The 19164-nt window shown below is 40.5% G+C and overlaps 1 protein-coding gene across 12 annotated transcripts in view; it reads left to right on the top strand.

The window, feature by feature from the left end:
* FAM110B (family with sequence similarity 110 member B) overlaps positions 1–19164 on the top strand; it is a 154424-nt gene that overhangs the window by 1525 nt on the left and 133735 nt on the right. The window lies entirely within an intron of this gene.

Genomic DNA, 19164 nt, shown 5'->3' with positions numbered 1-19164 from the left:
CATTGCACTTCTGGCGTAACTGGTCTATTTCTCAAAAGGGAATATGATAGTAGAATAAGCATTTTTGCAGTATGAATAGTAGGACTTCCATTTTCTTCGTTTCCTTTGTTGGTGAAGAAGGTATTTATTTAGTATTTTCCCCCCAGTTTACACGTAGTCATTTCTGGGAAGATACTTGTATTAATTTCTTGTACTCATTTTTGTGACATCACAACCCCTGGTCATTCAGGTAAGCTATTTATTAAGCATAGTTATTCTAGAATAAAGGTGAGTTAATGGTAAACTAGAATCCTTCACTGATAACATCCCATTGGTTTACCCTACGGTATTTAATCTGTAGTATTACTATAGATTGTACACTGTAAAGTCACTAATTGAACAGAGAGGTGGTTGGTGCCTTGTTAGCCTAACATAAAGTGCTTAGAACAGTGCCTTGCATATAGTTCTAGGTGTCAGCTAATATTACTTTTAATTTTTCTTATCAAGCTATGTGTTATTTTCTGTTTGGAAAATGGTCGTTTTGATTTTTAAAATTCTGATCTGTTAGATCATGATCTATTTTAAGTCTGTGGTTTTAATTTTAGATCAGGGCTGAGGTTGGGTTGTTATTATGCCTATGACTGACAGGCTCCTCTGCGTATCCTTATGCATGGTAAGGGTTGATTTAATTTATCTTATATATTGGATCTCTAAGGGCAAGACATCAGTCTTGAACCCAGTCATGCCCTGGTGCCTTTCATAAGGAGACCTGGTTGTCCTTAAGAGCCCAATTGTTTAAAGAGAGGCCTCGACATTAGGGAAGACCTGGGCTCTGAACCCCATTCCTTACCTCCCCTGCACTCCCTTGTTCTCTAGGTTTAGAATCCCACTTCCAATTCCCAATGGAAAGAAGCGTTGTTGGTACAGCAGAGTTAAGTAACTCTCACAGTGTTAAAAGATGATAAAAGATAAATATGTCTACTGTATATACATCAACCAGAGCATTTAATTCTTTTTCATGCTTTAAAATATTTTAGAGCAGGATTTATAGCCTAACTAGCTAAGATAAGAAAACTCACTTATTTAAAACTACTTATTTGCCATGTGTTAGTAACCGAAGATTGTGTTTGCTATTTAGATATTTTAAATGATTGTCAGGAGTTTACTCTCATTTCATGTTCTTCTTTCCCCTTTAACTTTGAAGTGACTTTTTAAAAAATCGTGATTCCTAAATAACTTAGCTAAGCGAAGGCATGGTATTAACTCTTAGGGCCCTGCAGAAGCAAAACTGCTGTAGGCACAGTGGCTTGGCAGTAGATGGTGCTGTGGACAAGGCTGGTGGAGGAGGCCCATGTATGGTCTAGTAGAATCCCAGGGATTAATTTAGCAATCCCATTGTTTGCTGCCCCCGAAAACATACTCTTACCAACCAGACACTGTCCAACAATCTTTTTGGGAATACAGTTTGTTTTTAAATTTGTACTTTATATGTTCAACATTTGTAGACTATTGGCCATTTTTCTCTCTGAAAGCCATCGCATTTTAGGTGCTAGACAAACATTGCTTGTAAAAATATTATTATGCAACTGTTCACTTTATTTTATTTTCCCATGGTAGAGTCAGATTGATCAGCTGAGCCTAGAGGATCTCCAACTAATCTGAACTTTTTTTCATACTTAACTTTTTAGGAGAGAGAAACAAATGATCAGAAACCTACTTGTATCTTGAATTTATTTAAGAAAACAACTTCCTAGGGCCAATTCTCATTTACTTTGATTTGCATCATTCTTCTGGCTCCTGGTATGATGCAGTGAGAATTGATATTCAGGATGAAGACTGAAGTGTTGCAAAGTCATGACTCATCCAAGAAAAATACATTCATTCTATTCAGTACAGACACCAAGGCTAGAAATCTAGTACACTCAGAAAAAGGATTTTCTGGTTCATAATAACAGTTATCTCTAAGGGCTGGCTCTGGGACCAGCAAAGTCCTCGATGGTTGATGGTGGGTGTGGTGTCTCTTCTAAGAGAGAGTAGGTGCTGTTATCCCCTTTCTATAATACAAGTGAAGGGAAGTGACTTATCTGAGTCACATAGCTAATATGTAGCAAGGTGTGTGTGTCTCCAGACCCCATGAATCTTTCTGTCATGCCAGGAGGAATAACTTCTGCCTTGTACATTCAGTTGCTGGAAGTGTTTGTGTTTCATACCTTCTTTTCAGGTTTGATGTCAACAAATCTCTTCTCTATAACTCATTGACATACTTTGAATTTTGTGGTTAACATTTGATTATCAAAGAGTCTAAAATGAGAAAAGGTATGCCACTTTTAGTTTTCAGGGGAAACCTTTTAAGATTTCACAATACCTTGTTAAAGATCGCTTGTTTTAGGAAGGTTGAGGAGAGAGATGGCACATTTAGCTTCTTTGAACTGTGTAGACTCTGATAAAAATGTCTTAGATTTAGAAGTAATAAAGAATGTTGGGTCTGTTTTTGGCTTCGTTGCTCAGGTGATCTGGGAGCAGCACAGCTCCCCCTATGCCAAGTGACTTTCTTTCCCTTAGGTTAAAGGAGGTTTATTCATTTTGATCACTTAAGTACATCAGAGGGGATTATGATGATTTTGGAAACATTGAATCAAATCCTCATTTCATATATTCATTTATTTTATTTTAGACTTTAGGCAGAGCCTAATATAATTTTTTAATGTTGATTTTTTTTGTACTGAAAACATTATAGAAATACAAAAATGTAATATTTGGGAATTGTTCAGAAGAAAACACATATTATACCCAAAGTGTTTATCAAAGAAGCTAAATGTAGCATTAACTCTAGACTTTGAAAGGATAAGTTATGGGATGATTTGCCTGAAAGATTTTGGGGAATAGTTGTAGGAAACTTAGTTTTTTATTCTTTGTGAATGTTAACATCCAAACGATTACAGATAATTAAGATATAAGGCTTCTCCACTGTTGCAGAATTCTTTTTCATCCTGTTTTAAAACAACCTGAGTTTGTTTCTGAATGATCCTTTTGTAATATAAAATTAATGAACTTAAATCATGCCTATGTCATTTTGACATCTTAGATTTCCTTATACTTATGGGAAGAAGGGATTGAGTGAGATTTTTACGTTTTTCACATTTTACAGTTTGTCTCGTAAGGAAACTCCCATAAGAAACTGGCATTCAAAGACATAAGCCTTGTTTTTTGTTGTTGTTGTTGTTTTAAAGGAAACTTTAGTAGGTGAAGCAAATTACTTTCTTTGCTCAGTATGTTTGGTGATAAAAATAGTGAACATGTGGATGATTAAACAGTTTTAAACCGGCATTAAATCTATGACTTTAAAATTGTAAACACTTTAGAGAGAAGTTCAAAAATGAATACCTAAGCAAAAGGAAACAGTATATCATTTGGTAGACAGGTTTCTGGAAGAATCAGAAGAATTCTGTGGTATGTTTTATACATCAGGGCAAGATCAATGGGTTTTGAAATTGTCCAGTTCCAGATGAGGCTTTTAAAAATACAATTCACAGGCATATGGGAAATTTTTGAGTGGTTGTGTTGTAATGCAAAACATTTTTTTCCTCACAGCCCCATTAGAAGTTTATTTCATCTTTTTAATTTTATTTTTTAGGAGGAATCACATATAGCCTTCAAAACGATCATTCTCGCCAGTGATTTTTTTTTGTCCCATTAACTGGAACTTAATATAAATAAAAAATAAGTAATTATGCAAAAGAACATAGTTTACTAAGTTCCTCTACTATGATGATTATATTAAACAGATATTGATAGAGGACGTATTGTGTGCCAGGTACTTTGAATAAACACCAGTCAGGAAAGACAAGGTTCCTTCCTCTTTGAGGCTTTATTGTGTAAAGTGGGAAAATAGATAATAAATTAAATGAATAAATGAAAAGCGAATTTAAGGCAGTAATAAGTGCAGTCAAGAATGGGGGCCACTTTTCCATCTGGGCTTGGTGGTCTGGGAGGGCTTTACTGAGGACTTTAGAGCTGACTTCAGTGAAAAGAAGGCAACATGTTTGGGCATGTGTGTGACTAACTATATATACACAGCCATGAATGTGGAGTGTCTACAAAAGGATTTGAAGATAAGTCTTTGCATTTTATTCATTAAACTTCACCCAAGGACTGTAGTCAACAAGCAAAAACTGTGCAAGATTAAAAGCCTGAAGAAGAATACACTAATATTCTTATTTATAAAATGAGTATTTATTTTAAAAATTCTTATTTATAAAATGACCTCTGCAAGGTCTCTGGGCATTGAGGATGGCCCATGCAAAGGCCCTGTGACAGGCAGAACCTTCCCTTGTGAGGAACAAGAAATAGCAGCCAAGGAACCAGGTCAGCAGGGCCTTATGGACCACAGTGGAGTTGGGGTTGGGGTTGAGTGTTTCCATTTAGTTTGAGTATAGTGGGAGCTGCCAGATGGATGATGGATGATGGATGGTAGATTATTGTCTCAGTTTCTGCTAAGTTCTTTTATGTTACTTATGATATCACATCTCATTGTAATGACTTTTGTTAGTACATTGATTTTGATGCTGTTTGTATTTTTCAACAGGAAATCATACTCATTTTATAAGTAAGAATATTTGTGTATTCTTCTTCAGGCTTTTAATCTTGCACAGTTTTTGCTTGTTGACTACAATCCTTGGGTGAAGTTTAATGAATAAAATGCCAAGATTTATCTTCAACCCTTTTGTAGACACTCCACATTCATGGATGTGTATATATATTTAGTCACACACGTGCCCAGACATGTTAGTCAGTTTACTTTCTCTGGCTACCATGGGGGCCACCATTTCTACTCTTGGTCAAAAAGAGACATTTGGAAATTGGGCATTCAGCAATTTTGGAAAATACCAATGAATCCTGATTACCCTTGTGTGTTTTTACCACATAGTTAAAGCAAGGTGAGAGTTGGGAGGTTCATTGTACAGTTGACTGTGAGTTGGGGATTTAAAAAAAATTCCTTTAATCTATCCCTAGCCGGTGTCCTTTCAAATGATCATTTATTGGAATGTTGTGATTTTAAAATCAGATTTTTCCCCCCAATAAATTTTATTCTTGTTTAGTGACCATGACAGAAGAAGAGAAATCATTGTGTGGGTTGTTAATATGACTAGTCATGGGTGCTCTTCACAGCTTCTGTTGGCTTTGTTCCAACCTGCAACATGCACCCAGGTGTGTAACCATAAACCGTTTTATAATGTTTTGGTAAAGTGGCCACAATTTTTGCGGGGATAGACTGCCTGCCTAGTAACTTAGTTCCTTAATTTAATGAAGATTTTTTTTTTCTAATTCTTCTTAGTGAATCTGTATGTTCCTCTCTTATTGGTGGAGAGTAGTAGAGTCATATAAATATATATTTTGTGGGTAGTTGAAATGTTCTTTTAGGTAGTGCTAGAGAATATCTATGGTCTGCCTGTATTATTTGGAAATTGACTTCCAATGAATTTTCCATGGAAGCAGTGAAAGTGCCACACTTGTCATGGAACTAGTGTGTGCAGGTGTGTGTGTGTGAGAGAGAAGGGCCTAGTGTTCAGTATGCACATAGCATTTCCTGTTTTTCCAGTTAGAAGTGGCTCTGCCCTTGCCTCAATGTGACATGTGTTTTAACTCATGTGGCCTGATTTGCTTGTTTGATTTTTCTTACAGGTATTTATCATTTCAGGATTCACTAGCGTTACAAGATCGAACTGTTTTGATTGTTCATCCCTGGTTGCTATCTCTACCAGCCTTTTTCTGAGTAATTTCAGTGTGAAGCATGCTGCTGTTTAGGTACTGTGAGTTATCCATAAAGGGACCAAATCGCAGGGCCCTTTAATTAAGCATACCAGCATATTAGCAAATACCTTTATACATTTTGTGCCAGAGATACTTAAGTATCTTCATTTTCTTTGGACTTTTCATTTTACCAGATGGTATTAATTATTCACATATACCTTGTATTAGTCAGAGAACCAGAGAACCAGAACCAATAGAATATACATAGAAAAAAAGAGATTTATTACAAGGAATTGGCTTACATGATTATGGAGGCTGAGAAGTCCCATGATCTGCTGTCTCCAAGATGGAGACCCAGGAGAACCAATGGTATAAGTTCCAGTATAAGGTCAGGAAAATATAGATGTATTAGCTAAGCAGCTCGAGAGAGAGAGAGAGAAAGAGAGAGAGAGAGAGAGAGAGAATTCAATGTTTCTTCACCTTTTTGTTCCATTTGGGCCTTCTACTGGTTGGATAATGCCCACCCACATTGGGGAGGGCCTTTTCCTTTACTCAGTCCATCAATTCGATGCTAATTTCCTCCAGAAACACCCACAGGTACAGCCAGAAATAATGTTTAACAAGATATCTGGGCACCCCAGTAGCCCAATCAAGTAGACACATAAAATTAACAATCACATATCTGTAATACAATCAGAGTCAGGTTTTGTTAAAACATTTTTGTAAAAGTATACTTCCCAAGTTGGTTTAAATGAGCTGACTCCAAGAGTGTTAACACCAGGTACCGCTTCTCTAAGTCTTGCTTCTCTACAAAGTCTTTCTCAGTAGTGCTAGCAACATCATACTTTTTCCTTCCTGACCAACACTTCCTTTATTGAACCAATTGATGGCTGCATTTTTGGTGTATTCTTGGTTTTGTGAGTGTATCTTCTGTAAGACAGTAAGTTCATCCACAATGAAGACAGTATCTACTGGCATACCTTGGAGACAAATTGTGGGTTTGATTCCAGACCACCACCATAAAGTGAGTATTACAATAAAGCGAGTCACTTGAATTTTTTGGTTTCTGGGTGCATATAAAAATTATGCTTAAACTATATTGTAGTCTATTAAGTGTGCAATAGCATTGTCCAAGAAAACAATGTACATACCTTAATTAAAATACTTTATTGCTAAAAAATGCTGATGATCATCTGAGCCTTCAGCAAGTCATACTCTTTCTGCTGCTGGAGGTTCTTGCCTTAGTGTTGATGGCTGGTGACTGATCATGGTGGCAGTTACTGCATGTTTGGGTAGCTGTGGCAGTTTCTTAAAATAAGACAGTAATGAAGTTTGCTGCATCAACTGACTCTTCCTTTCACCAAAGATTTCTCTAGAGCATGTGTTGCTGTTTGATAGCACTTTCCCCATAGTAGAACTTTCAAAATTGTAGTCAGTCTTCTCAAACCCTGCCACTGTTTTATCAACTAAGTTATGTAATATTCTAAATTCTTTGTTGTCCTTTCAACAGTGTTTAGAGCATCTGCAGTAGGAGTAGATTCCATCTCAAGAAATGAGTTATTTTTTCATCCATAATAAGCAACTCCTCATCTGTTAGTTTTATCATGAGATTGCAGCAATTCAGTCACATCTTCAGGCTCCACTTGTAACTCTAGTTCTCTTGCTATTTCCACCGGATCTGCAATTACTTCCTCCATGGGAGTCTTGAACCTCTCAAAGTCATCTATGAGAGTTGGAATCAACTTCTTCCAAACTCCTGTTAATGTTAATATTTTGATCTCCTCCCATGAATCATGACCGTTCTTAATGGTATTTAGAATGGTGAATCCTTTCCAGAAGGTTTTTGATATACTTTTCCTGGATACATCAGAGCAATCAGTATCTATGGCAGCTATAGCCTTACAAAGGGTATTCCTTAAGTAATAAGACTTGAAAGTTGAAATTACTCATTGATCCATGTGCTGCAGAATGAATGTTGTGTTAGCAGGCATGAAAACAACATTTATGTCTTTGTACATCTCTATCAGAGCTTTTGGGTGACCGGGGCATTGTAATTGAGCAGTAATATTTTGAAAGGAATCTTTTTCCTGAGCAGTGGGTCTCAACAATGGTCTTAAAATATTCAGTAGATCATACTGTAAACAGATGTGCTGTCATCCAGGCTTTGTTGTGTAGAGCACTGAGAGAGTAGACTTAGTATCATTCTTAAGGACCCTGGGACATTCAGAATGGTAAGTCAGAATTGGCTTCAACTTCAAGTTACCAACTGCATTAGCTTCTAATGAGAGAGTCAGCCTGTCTTTTGAAGCTTTGAAGCCAGACATTGACTTCTCCCTCTAGCTATGAAAGTTTTGATCAGCAGTCCCCAACATTTTTGGCACCAGGGACCGGTTTTGTGGAAGACAGTTTTTCCACAGACTGGGGGATGGGGTGGGGGAGGGGGATGGTTTCATGATGATTCAAGCTCATTACATTTTTCATTAGATTCTCCTAAGAAGCACGCAACCCAGATCCCTTGCATGCACAGTTCACAATAGGGTTCGTGGTCCTTTGAGAATCTAATGCCTCCACTGATCTGACAGAAGATGGATTGCTTGCCTGCCAGTCACCTCTTGCTGTACAGCCTAGTTCCTAAACCCAGGGATTGGGGTCCCCTGTCCTAGATGACATCTTCTTCCAGTATAAGGCCATTTTGTCTACACTGAAAACCTGTTGTCTAGTTGTAGCCATCTTCATCAATGATCTTAGCTCAATATTCTAGATAACTTGTGCAGCTTCTACATCAGCACTTGCTGCTTCACCTTGCACTTCTGTGTTATGGAGATGGCGTCTTTCCTTAAATCTCATGAACTGCCAGGCACACTGGCTCATACCTGTAATCCCAGCACTTTGAGAGGCCAAGGTGGGTGGATCACTTGAGGTCAGGAGTTCAAGACCAGCCTGGCCAACATGGCGAAACCCTGTCTCTACTAAAGTTACAAAAATTAGCCAGGCCTGGTTGTGCGTGCCTGTAGTCCCAGCTACTTGGGAGGCTGAGGCAGGAGAATTGCTGGAGCCTGGGAAGCGGAGATTGCAGTGAGCTGAGATTGCACCACTGCACTCCAGCCTGGGCGTCAGAGCAAAACTCCGTCTCAAACAAACAAACAAACCTCGTGAACCAACCTCTGCTAGCTTTCAATTATTCCTTTGCAGCTCTGTCATCTCTCTCAGCCTTCATTGAATTGAAGAGAGTTAAGGCCTTGCTCTGGATTGGGCTTTGACTTAAGGGAATATTGTGGCTGGTTTAATTTTTTATCCAGACCACTAAAACTGTCTCCCGAGAAGCGATAAGGCTGTTTTGCTTTCTCATCCTTTGTGAGTTTGCTGGAGTAGCAGTTTAAGTTTTCTTCAAGAACTTTCCTTTGCATGCCCAACTTGGTTCACTGTTTGGCTAAAGAGGCCTAGTTTTGACCTGTCGTGGCTTTTGACATAAGCAAAATCATTTATCGCTGTTGATTTAAAGTGAGAGATGTGTGACTCTTCCCTTCACTTTAACACTTAGAGGCCTTTGTAGGGTTATTAATTGGCCTCATGTCAATATTGTTGTGTCTGAGAGGATAGGGAGGCCTGAGCAGAGGAAGAGATTGGGGCGGGTGGGGAGCAGTCAGTGGAGCAGTCAGAACACATACATTTATTGGTTAAGTTTGCTATCTTTTGTGGTTACGGTTCTTAGTGCCCCAAACAATTACAATGGTAACATTGAAGATCCCCGATCACACATCACCTTAACAGGTGTAATAACGAAAAAGTTTAAAATATTGTGCGAATTACCAAAATGTGATACACAGACCAGAAGTGAGCACATGCTCATGGCACTGATGAACTTGTTTGATGCTGAATTGCCACAGACCTTCTATTTGTAAAAAAACATTATCTTTGGAGCATGTTAAAGTGAAGTGCAGTAAAGCAAGGTATGCCTGTGTATCTCTCCATGGTGAACATTGTCTGTGAAACAAAAACAATGGTGTCGTTGATACCCCTTTCCTCCCTAATCCATGTGGTCTTTGTAAGGTGCACATGGAGATGACTATTACAGCCGTTATCATCTCTTACTTTTACCAAGTCTGAGTCTCTATTTTATGAATTATCCCCAACAAAACTTACATTCAGGTGTAAAGTGATGGCAGTTACTTCGTACAATTACATCTTATTTAGAGGTTTCATTCCTATTTACTCTTCAGATTTTCACTAGGTAAAGAAGTGTTCTGAAACTTGAAAATAACATTTTCTGGCATAACAGAAGATAGTTATTTGATTTGATGGTAACTACCATTTATTGCCTAACGTGGTGATATCAGGAAGGAACAGGGCTCTTTATCATTTTTTTTTTCGGAAACCATCATTCACAGCTGGCTTTTCCTCCGTTAGCACATGAAATCAATCACAATAATAATAATGACAATGATATTAATTATTATTCAGGCAGATCCTTATATCATGCTTACTATTTCCTGGCACTATTTTGTACTTGTTTGATGGCTCTGTCAGTTTATGGTTGAAATAGTTGATGCGCTCCTGCTTATGTGCAATTTTAGCTTTGCTTTCTGAGAGTTTAGGCGTCAAGTAGTAAAGAACTGAGGAGTTGCATATAACTAAAACTTAATAATTTCTCTGAGTTCACTTTTAGACTCACTTGTTTAGAATGCTCTGGACTTTCCAACGGCTCTTCATCTGTTCTTCTTTGGTCCAGGAGTTGGTTTGAGACTAGAATCAACTACAGACACTGGCTTGGGATAAGGCCTAAGGGACTGTGACAGTAGTGGGTGGCCATGGCACCCTAGTGCTATGGCCATGGCAGGGTTCAGTAGGCTGACTGTGGGTCTTTAAACCCCAGGGAAGAGTTTTATCTAGACCTCCTAGGGTAAAACTGGCTGGGTCCAAGTGTAATAAAGCTAAAACTTCTCACTAAGGACATTTCACTATTAGGACCTGAAGTCCACCCTTAATTGATTTTTTTTTTTTTTCAGTGCAGGGTCTCACTCTGTCACCCAGGCTGGAGTGCAGTGGCACGATCTCTGCTCACTGCAACCTCTGTCTCCTGGGTTCAAGCGATTCTCCTGCCTCAGCCTCCCGAGTAGCTGGGATTACAAGCACGTGCCACCGCACCTGGCTAATTTTTGTGTTTTTAGTAGTGACAAGGTTTCCGCATCTCTACGTTTTGAACTCAGGTGATCTGCCCACCTCAGCCTCCCAAAGTGCTGGGATTAGAGGCTTGAGGCCTGAGCCACTGGGCCTGGCTTAATTTATATATATATATATATATATATATATATATATATATATATATATATATATATATATATATATATTTTTTTTTTTTTCCAAAACCAGAGTTTGGATTTTGGTCAGCTGATATGGTGATTATTGGTGTCCCTAGTCACTGACACCACTGCCATTTCCTAGCCAACCAGTATTTCAGTGCCTACAATGTGCCAGGCACCATGCTGCTACCTAGGTGGGTGGAAGTCGAGTCTTCCCTCGCCCTGAAGTACTGGGTAACTGTAAGCCCCATGGGCCTCTTCTCTTAGCTGGAATGTCATCTTCACCTTCACCATCTCTTAAAACGTCACTTCTCTGGTCTGAACCCCAAGTCACTGCCTGGTGTAACAGAAGTGAACTGCCCTCACAGGTGCTCTGTCCTCATGAGGCCTCTGAAATGTCCTGTTGCCTTTTTTAAGAAATGGCTTTAGAGTCCAGTTGCTATTGTTGAAATTATCCGTGCTCTTTGTGTATGGGATCACGTGGGTCCCACTGTTTCCTACCAGACATGGGCGATGCAGCATCAGTGGAACAAAGTTACGTCTTTTTAGTTCGGAAGAAAAATGAGGTTTCATCCCATTTTCTTTTTACCATCACTTTTCCACCCCTCCATCCCTCTGCTATGGTCTGAATGTTTGTGGTTCCCCAGAATTCATATATTCAGATCTAATCCTCAAGGGGATGGTATTCAGAGGTAGGGCCTTGGCAAGTGATTAGATGATGAGGGTGGAGGCCTTATGAATGGGATTAGTGCCCTTGTAAAAGAAACCCCAGAGGACTCCCCTCCTCCTTCAGCTGTGTGAGAAGACAGTGAGAAGGTGCCACCTGGGAACCAGGAAGGGGACCCTCATCAGACGCTGGATCTGCTGGCCTTGATCTTGGGCTTCCAACCTCCAGGACTGTGAGAAATTTTTGTGGTTTATAAGCTGTCTAGTTTACAGAATTTTGTTATAGAAGCCCCAGTGGACTAAGGCACCTAGGCATTATGCTAGGTGCTGGGAATACTTGTAACAAAAAGTAATGCAAATAGAATGTTACGTCAGAAGGTGTTATTTTCTTCTTTACATATTTATACGTAAAGTAACAAAATTCCTGTAAGATATATTTTTTCTATCAACAAGAAGGTAAATTTCTCGTGCCTAAAATAGCAAATATAGCTACAAGCAAGGCAGTTTTTGTCTGTGCTCATAGATGTTTAATAGATTCGTTGAAGCTCTGTGGTCTAATGAAATGACAGTGTAGGAGTCGTGAAAAGCTTGCATTTTCTTTTTTTCTTTTTTTTTTTAAAGTCTCACTCTTGTCGCCCAGGCTGGATTGCAATGGCGTGATCTCGGCTCACTGCAACCTCCACCTTCCGGGTTCAAGTGATTCTCCTGCCTCAGCTTCCCAAGTAGCTGGGATTACAGGCGCCTCCCACCACACCCGGCTAATTTTTGTATTTTTAGTAGAGACGGGGTTTCACCATGTTGGCCAGGCTGGTCTCAAACTCCTGACCTCCAGTGATCCACCCTCCTCGGCCTCTCAAAGTACTGGGATTACAGGCGTGAGCCACTGCGCCTGGCTGCATTTTTTCAATTGTTATTTTTAATTAACATCTAATAGTTGTACATATTCATGGTGTACAGCTTGGTATTTGGATACATGTATCTAATGTGTTATGAGTAAATCTGGGTAATTAGCATACCCAGCACATCAAACATTTTTTTGTGTGTATGTTAGGAGTATTCAGAATCCTCTCTTCTAGCTATTTGAAAGTGTATAATAAATTATTGTTAACTATAGTCACCCTGCAATGCTGTGGAACACTAGAACTGATTCCTCCTCTGTAGCTGTAATTTTGGAGGGGACTCAATGAATTCTTCTCCCTGCATCTGAACTAAGGCTGACACCAGGTATGAGCTCCATGAGTGGGAGAGGCCTCCACACTGCCGGTGGAAGACAGGCCAGTATCCGCAGACTGTGTTCTTGCAGCTGATGCTCAGCAGCTCACCAGAGCCTGAGTCCCCATTGACATCCCTCATCCTAGTTTTTCTTCTTTATCTGACCCTGAAATACGTCTCCTGTCTGGCTCCTCTCTATTTCTGGGTACCCCTCCACCTTAGTTCAGGCCTTGGTCATCTTTTCCTTCCTCTCTGCTCTCTCTGCCTCTGAATAAAGACAAGAGAAGAAACAACCCCGTCTTTATGATGCTCAAGTAACTTGAATGCACAGACATAAATTATATCTCTGCCTGACCACTAGACAGGGGACTTGATGGAGGGACGTAAGTCACATTCCAGCCAGCGGAGTCTTGTGAATATCTGCTTTGGTCTTAAACCTCTCTGCTGCTTTGAGAGTAGTTTGTATCTGGAGATTTAGGTAGATTATATCTTGGGTGTTGAAGGAGTTTGCAGATGGGAGCAAAGTACCACTGTTGATAATAACCTGAGAGTTTGTGGAGAACACAAAAGGCACTGGGATCGAGGTAAATGCCTGGATTTTGCAGAAGGTACCAAGAGATCCTAGACCGTCACTGTACAGTGTGGGGGCCACGGGACACATGTGGCTGCCCAGCACTGGAAATGTGCCTGGCCTGAATTGAGATGTCTTCCTGAAAGTGTAAGAACATGCCAGATTTTGAAGATTCAGTTTGAGAAAAGAATGTAAAATAACTCAATAATTTTTATATTAATTACATGTTGAAAGGGTAATATTTTGGATTTATTGGGTTAAATATATTATCAAAATTAACTTCACCTATTCTTTGATTTAAAAATATGTCTACATGAAAACTTAAGATAACATACATGGTTCACATTTGTGGCTTACATTATATTTCCATGGGATGGTGCCATTCTAGACTCTGTAATTCATTGATTTTGCTCCATCTCCTTGGCAGCATTCTAAAACATAGTGCGAAGCAGATGGTTGTGTACTTGTAGGAGAGAAAGTAGTAATAACTGAAAGCAAGAATAATTCTACTAAGAACAAATCATGCCAAACTGACCTCATTTTTTTTTCTTTTTATAGGGTTACTTGGCTAGAAAATCAGAACACTTCTCTAGGTTTATATTTGGATTTCCGTAACGCATTTGAAATGTGTCCTCTGATCAGGTCGAAGGCATTTTAGAGAGCATTGAGTTGTGGTTGATGGCACGGCTCTCTCTGTAGCTGGTGAAACTCGGTTTGAGACAGTGTCTCACTCTGTCATCCAGTCTGGAGTGCAGTGGCATGATCTCAGCTCACTGCAACCTCTGCCTCCCAGGTTCAAGTGATTCTCATGCCTCAGCCTCCTGAGTAGCTGGGATTACAGATGCGCAACATGACGCCCTGCTAGTTTTTTTTTTTTTTTTGTAAGTAGAGACAGGGTTTCACCATGTTGGCCACACTGGTCTGGAACTCCTGACCTGAAGTGATCTACCCGCCTTGGCCTCCCAAAGTGCTGGGATTACAGGCGTGAGCCACCATGCCCGGTCTCGTTTCTCAGTTCTTGATGGTTGTGTCAAGAACAGCCTGAGCTGTCCTCCAGCTTCCTATAGAGTTTGCTTCATTTCAGGAATGTGAGGGAACATACACTAGCCTCATTTGGGAGGAGATCAGGTTTAGTCAGGTTTTTAGTGCTCTAGAAGGTTCTGCCCCATGAGCCATACTCTGTTGAGTGATCTGGGGCTCATTCATTGAATACATTTCTGGAGTACTTACATTCCCTGGCACTGTGCTAGGTGCTGGGAGTAAAGATTAATAAGAAATCGTCTGTAACCTTAAATTTCCATCTAGGAGGAAGGAAAACAGCTTAAATGAAACCATAGTCCCTGTGGTAGCACACCATTAGAGGCACATGTGTGTAGGGTGCTGGACTGGGCTAGGAATATCACTCCCAGCTCTGCTGGTTTGGCAAGATTCCACTTGAAACCTGATTTCTAACTCCTGCCATAAAGAATGGCTTAATTGTTGTAAAACTAAAATCATTATCTTTAATTGTTCATATCTCACAACTTAGCAAATTCATTTATGTGAAATTTTTCTACAGCTACGGTAGAAAGCTTGGTAATGTCTGCTTTGAAAAATTTCCAGGACAAAATTGTCGTGACACTGTTCTTTGGGAGGTGTACTGGGCCCAAGTACTAGAGTGGCCTTCAAACATTTCTCAAAGAACATCTAGCTTTGCCTACACGGTATCTGTTTGGCGGCATCCTTACAGAAGCAAAGAAGTCTACATTTTGGTCAGGCGTTTTGAACTCTAGCTAAGAGTTAGGAATCTACTGAGCTCTTTACAATTGAGGAGGTTTGTTTTCTGATTTGAGAGACCAAAATAGATGCCCTTTTCTCAACTAAGAAAGACCCTAAGGTTAAAGAAACAACGTTGCCTGTGGATTGAGGGTTCAGAGCCCTGGCTGGCATGGCAAATTTCTAAATTCCTATGGCTCTAAGCTCCCTAACAGTAGGAGTTATCAAACCCCTCCTAACACATTTGCCACCCAGACCACTGCAACTCTGACTGGATAGAGCGCTGGCCTTTCGAGCATCCTTTTCTAATAAGCAACTGCAGACATTAAATGGTTTCAGCATGCTTTTAGAGACTGCGCAGGAACTCTGTTTCCTATGGTTCACCTTTTGACATAAAGAGCCAAATTCCACCTCATTTTAATGCTAAAACCTCGCCCCAAAGTGAACACGAGATGTATGTTATGTATATGTTTACCCACTGTGCACGCACTCAGCTCCTTCCAAACCTGTGGAATGTGTAGGACTCTCGTGTGATACAGACCCTGTGAGGCATAAAACCTGACCTGTCCTCCCATCTTTGAAGAAAGAAAGAGAACCTTTGACATAACACCCAAGATCTTCTCTTCCACGCCAGCAAACCAATATTGCCAGTAGAGCTCTCCTTTCTACTCTTTAGCCATCCTGGTCTTTTGGATGACATTTAGTTCTGGAAGATTATTTCAAGGATTTAGGTAGCCCGTCCATGGCTTTGCTTCCATCAGCTTGTGTCTTCCAAGTATGTAGTAAGTGACTCTAGGCAGCATACAGGTGGCAAGGAGTTATGTTAGACCCCCTCGGAATCACCTTCGTGACTGAGTAGCCCTCACATCTTGTCACAGGCTCTGCTTCAGCTGAAGGATATTCCAGAGGTGGCCACACGACATCTCACTGTATTTTGGTAGAGATTTTGTGAGGACCTCATGCATTACTGCCTAGTGTACTCTGCACTTTACACACCTTTAACAACATGCCAGAAACCTGCAAGGCAAGTAATTCGATTAGAAAGATGAACAGTCAACTTAGGCAAAATTGAGGTGAAACTATAGCAGGTTGGTAGGAAATTCTGACTAGTTTCTTCTCTAGCTTGACCTCTGTATTATATGCTTAAATTTTCTCTAGGTACTATAATTTTAATTTTCTATTTTCCTCTGATTTTTTTTTCGTTGTTGAAATATCTCACAGATTTTTGGGAAAGAAGGCAGGGTTTAAGGTAAAACTAAAGATCTTCTTAGTGTCATTTTTGGCTGGTAGTTGGTTGTGTTTAAACTCTACACCGAGAAGATGGAATTTATTTTGTTCAAACTTTTATATTAAATGTCTAAATCAGGAGTGGGGAATGTTTTAATCTTTATTTATTTTGATAGGTGAGAAAAAAATATTTGTGTACTTTTTTCACATTCAAAATAAAAGGTTTTATTGAGTCCTAGGGGAAAAAAAATTAAGAATGATTTCTTTGAGTAGAAAACCTCCAAGGGGATTTGGTGCTGGTTCTGGGCCATGAAAATGTTTGCTCCGGGCCTGTTGGGTGGTCACAAGTGTGGTGGCAGACAGCCCTTTCAGTCCCTGGGCCTGTGGAGGACTGCTGGAGGACATTTGGGGTTATCCCATTTCTTCCTCAGAGGAATGCTGCAGTCTGTGTTACTGTGGTCACACTTTAGTAACAGGGACATTGGTGCAAAGATGTATTCTTCAGGTTGTTTCGGGAGTGGAGGAGTGGATGAGGGACAGGGTCTAAATGGCTCCAGAGCTTGGGGTCCCAGTATCCTCCCCAGTCTGTTCTTCCCTTTCCTGGAATCTGAGGCCTTATCCCACCTGAGCTTGGCAAGGTGAAGTGAGCATTCCTATGACATTTGCCATCCCAGGCTGGTGTCTCCCTGCTGGGATGGCTCCCAGTGGCCCCAACTTCTGCTTCCCCCCGGGCTGTCACTTCTGTCAAATCCTCCTTTCCCCCAGACCTGGGAGGGGCTGTGGAAGACCCCTGATGGGTTTTCTCTAGGATATCCTTCTCCTGAAATGCTGTGTGATGTCTCTAGAACTGAGGCTGGCTGAGCTTTGCCTATCAACAAAGATTTCTCTCTTTACTGCACTAGATGGCAAATGCCTGCTGTTACAGAATCTTTCCCCAAAGTGGATCAAAGATGGAGTATCATCAGTATCATCGCAAGAAATGTCAAGTCTGGCAGAAGAGTATGAAAGGGGCAGCTTTGGGCTGTCCCCATGGCGGTCTTTGGGCACACATCAGGGGCTTATGGTGGGGAGTGGGTGTTGTCCTGTCTCTGGCAGCAGTCCCAGCCTGGCGCACTTTTTGGGGCTCAGTAGATAGTTGTTTATATATTGGAAAGGCCCTGGTGGGATGGAGGGATTTGTGAATTATGTGCGTTCACCACATTGCTGAATCCACGAGGGAGAGTGGTGGGGAAGCAGGCTTCAGCTTAATGTGCAGTCCCAGGTGACCCAGACCAGGATGGGCTGCCATATAAAGTGGACCCTCTGTTGTTCAGGGACACAGAGGGGGAGTCCAGTGGGGCTGGACAGTCATCTTTTGGTCCTGCATGCTGAAGCCAAGATATTTTTTATCTTGACACATCATCCTCACCCATAAACTACAGTTGCTATTGCTATTTCTGGCACCACCTTTTTTACTTCTCATTTTGGGTTTATTTTATCATGGAGCTCTGAGCCTGCCTGCTCTGTGGTAGACTCAGGTACTCTCAGGGACAAAGTGTTGGAAAATAAGGTCACTTCTCTCTTTAACACCAAAATAAACTGATAAATGCTTGCACACAGAGTACAGAAGGAGTAAGGTAGCTGGCCTTTCGTGCTGGCATGCCTGTCACTGTGCTGTGAAAGTGACTGGGACATGGGCCTCTTGTGAACAAGGATTGACTGTGCACTAAGACGTGGCATCTGCTTGTGATGATCATGCTTTTGTCATCCGTTCTCTCTGGCTTGGAAAAGGCCCAAGCCAAACTAGAACTGTCAGACCTAAATTGGCATAACCCATGTCAGTTCTTCCTCGAAGAGCCCTTCCGGATTACCTGCTTCAGTGATCCAGACTGTCTAGTAAGAACACTTAGGATCATAGAGCTTCCTGGGCCTCCCTCTGCCTAGCGGGAATCAGTGGGACTGCGCAGGGTACTCCCTGGGGTATGCTGATGCACAGGTAGCTTTAGGAACCCTGGATCTGGGTCAGTGCTTTGTAAACTGTAGCACACAGTCACCAGGAGGGCTATTCAAACAAATTGCCAGTTGCTCCAGAGTTTCTTATTCACACGGTCTGGGGAGGGCCTCGAGATTTGCATTTTCGCCAAGTTCCCTGGTGATCCTGAGCCTGTCTGGGTGAAGTCCTCATCTGAAAAGTGTGTAGTGCTAGGTCTGTGTCCCCGGACATAAGGTTATAAAGGTGGATGTCTTGCAGGGAAACTGCTGCAAAGGGCAGAAAGGGTTGTAAAAGTTCTCCCAGAGAAGATGACCTTTGATGCAACAGGCTTTAACCTTCTCATTGAGAATCTTCAGTGCAGTTCCTAATTTTTAAAATAAAACTTCTGTTTAATAAGCCACATACATGTATGTTTTCCCTAACTACTTTGCATTTTTCTTTAATCTGTGTAGATTTTCATATTTAAAATGCAAGTTCGATTATGATTTGGTTTTAGGGTTATCATTTATTAAACATTTTGGACATCTGGAAGCAAACCTATTATGATCTTTATTTTTAATTTTAAAAGAAAATGTTTTTGTACCATATTCTGCTATAAATAAAATATTTATAAGTGTAGTGATTATTAGAAATTTTTACTAACATCAAGACTTTAGGCCATGAATTTCCTTGGATTTAAAAATATTTTTACAAAATAACTTTCTTTTCTTAGGAATTTTAATTGTTTTAGT

This window comes from Gorilla gorilla, chromosome 7 (assembly GCF_029281585.2).
Source record: "Gorilla gorilla gorilla isolate KB3781 chromosome 7, NHGRI_mGorGor1-v2.1_pri, whole genome shotgun sequence".
Classification (NCBI taxonomy): domain Eukaryota; kingdom Metazoa; phylum Chordata; class Mammalia; order Primates; family Hominidae; genus Gorilla; species Gorilla gorilla.
Note: the sequence above shows the minus strand (reverse complement) of the source record. Positions and strands in the feature narration are given on the sequence as shown.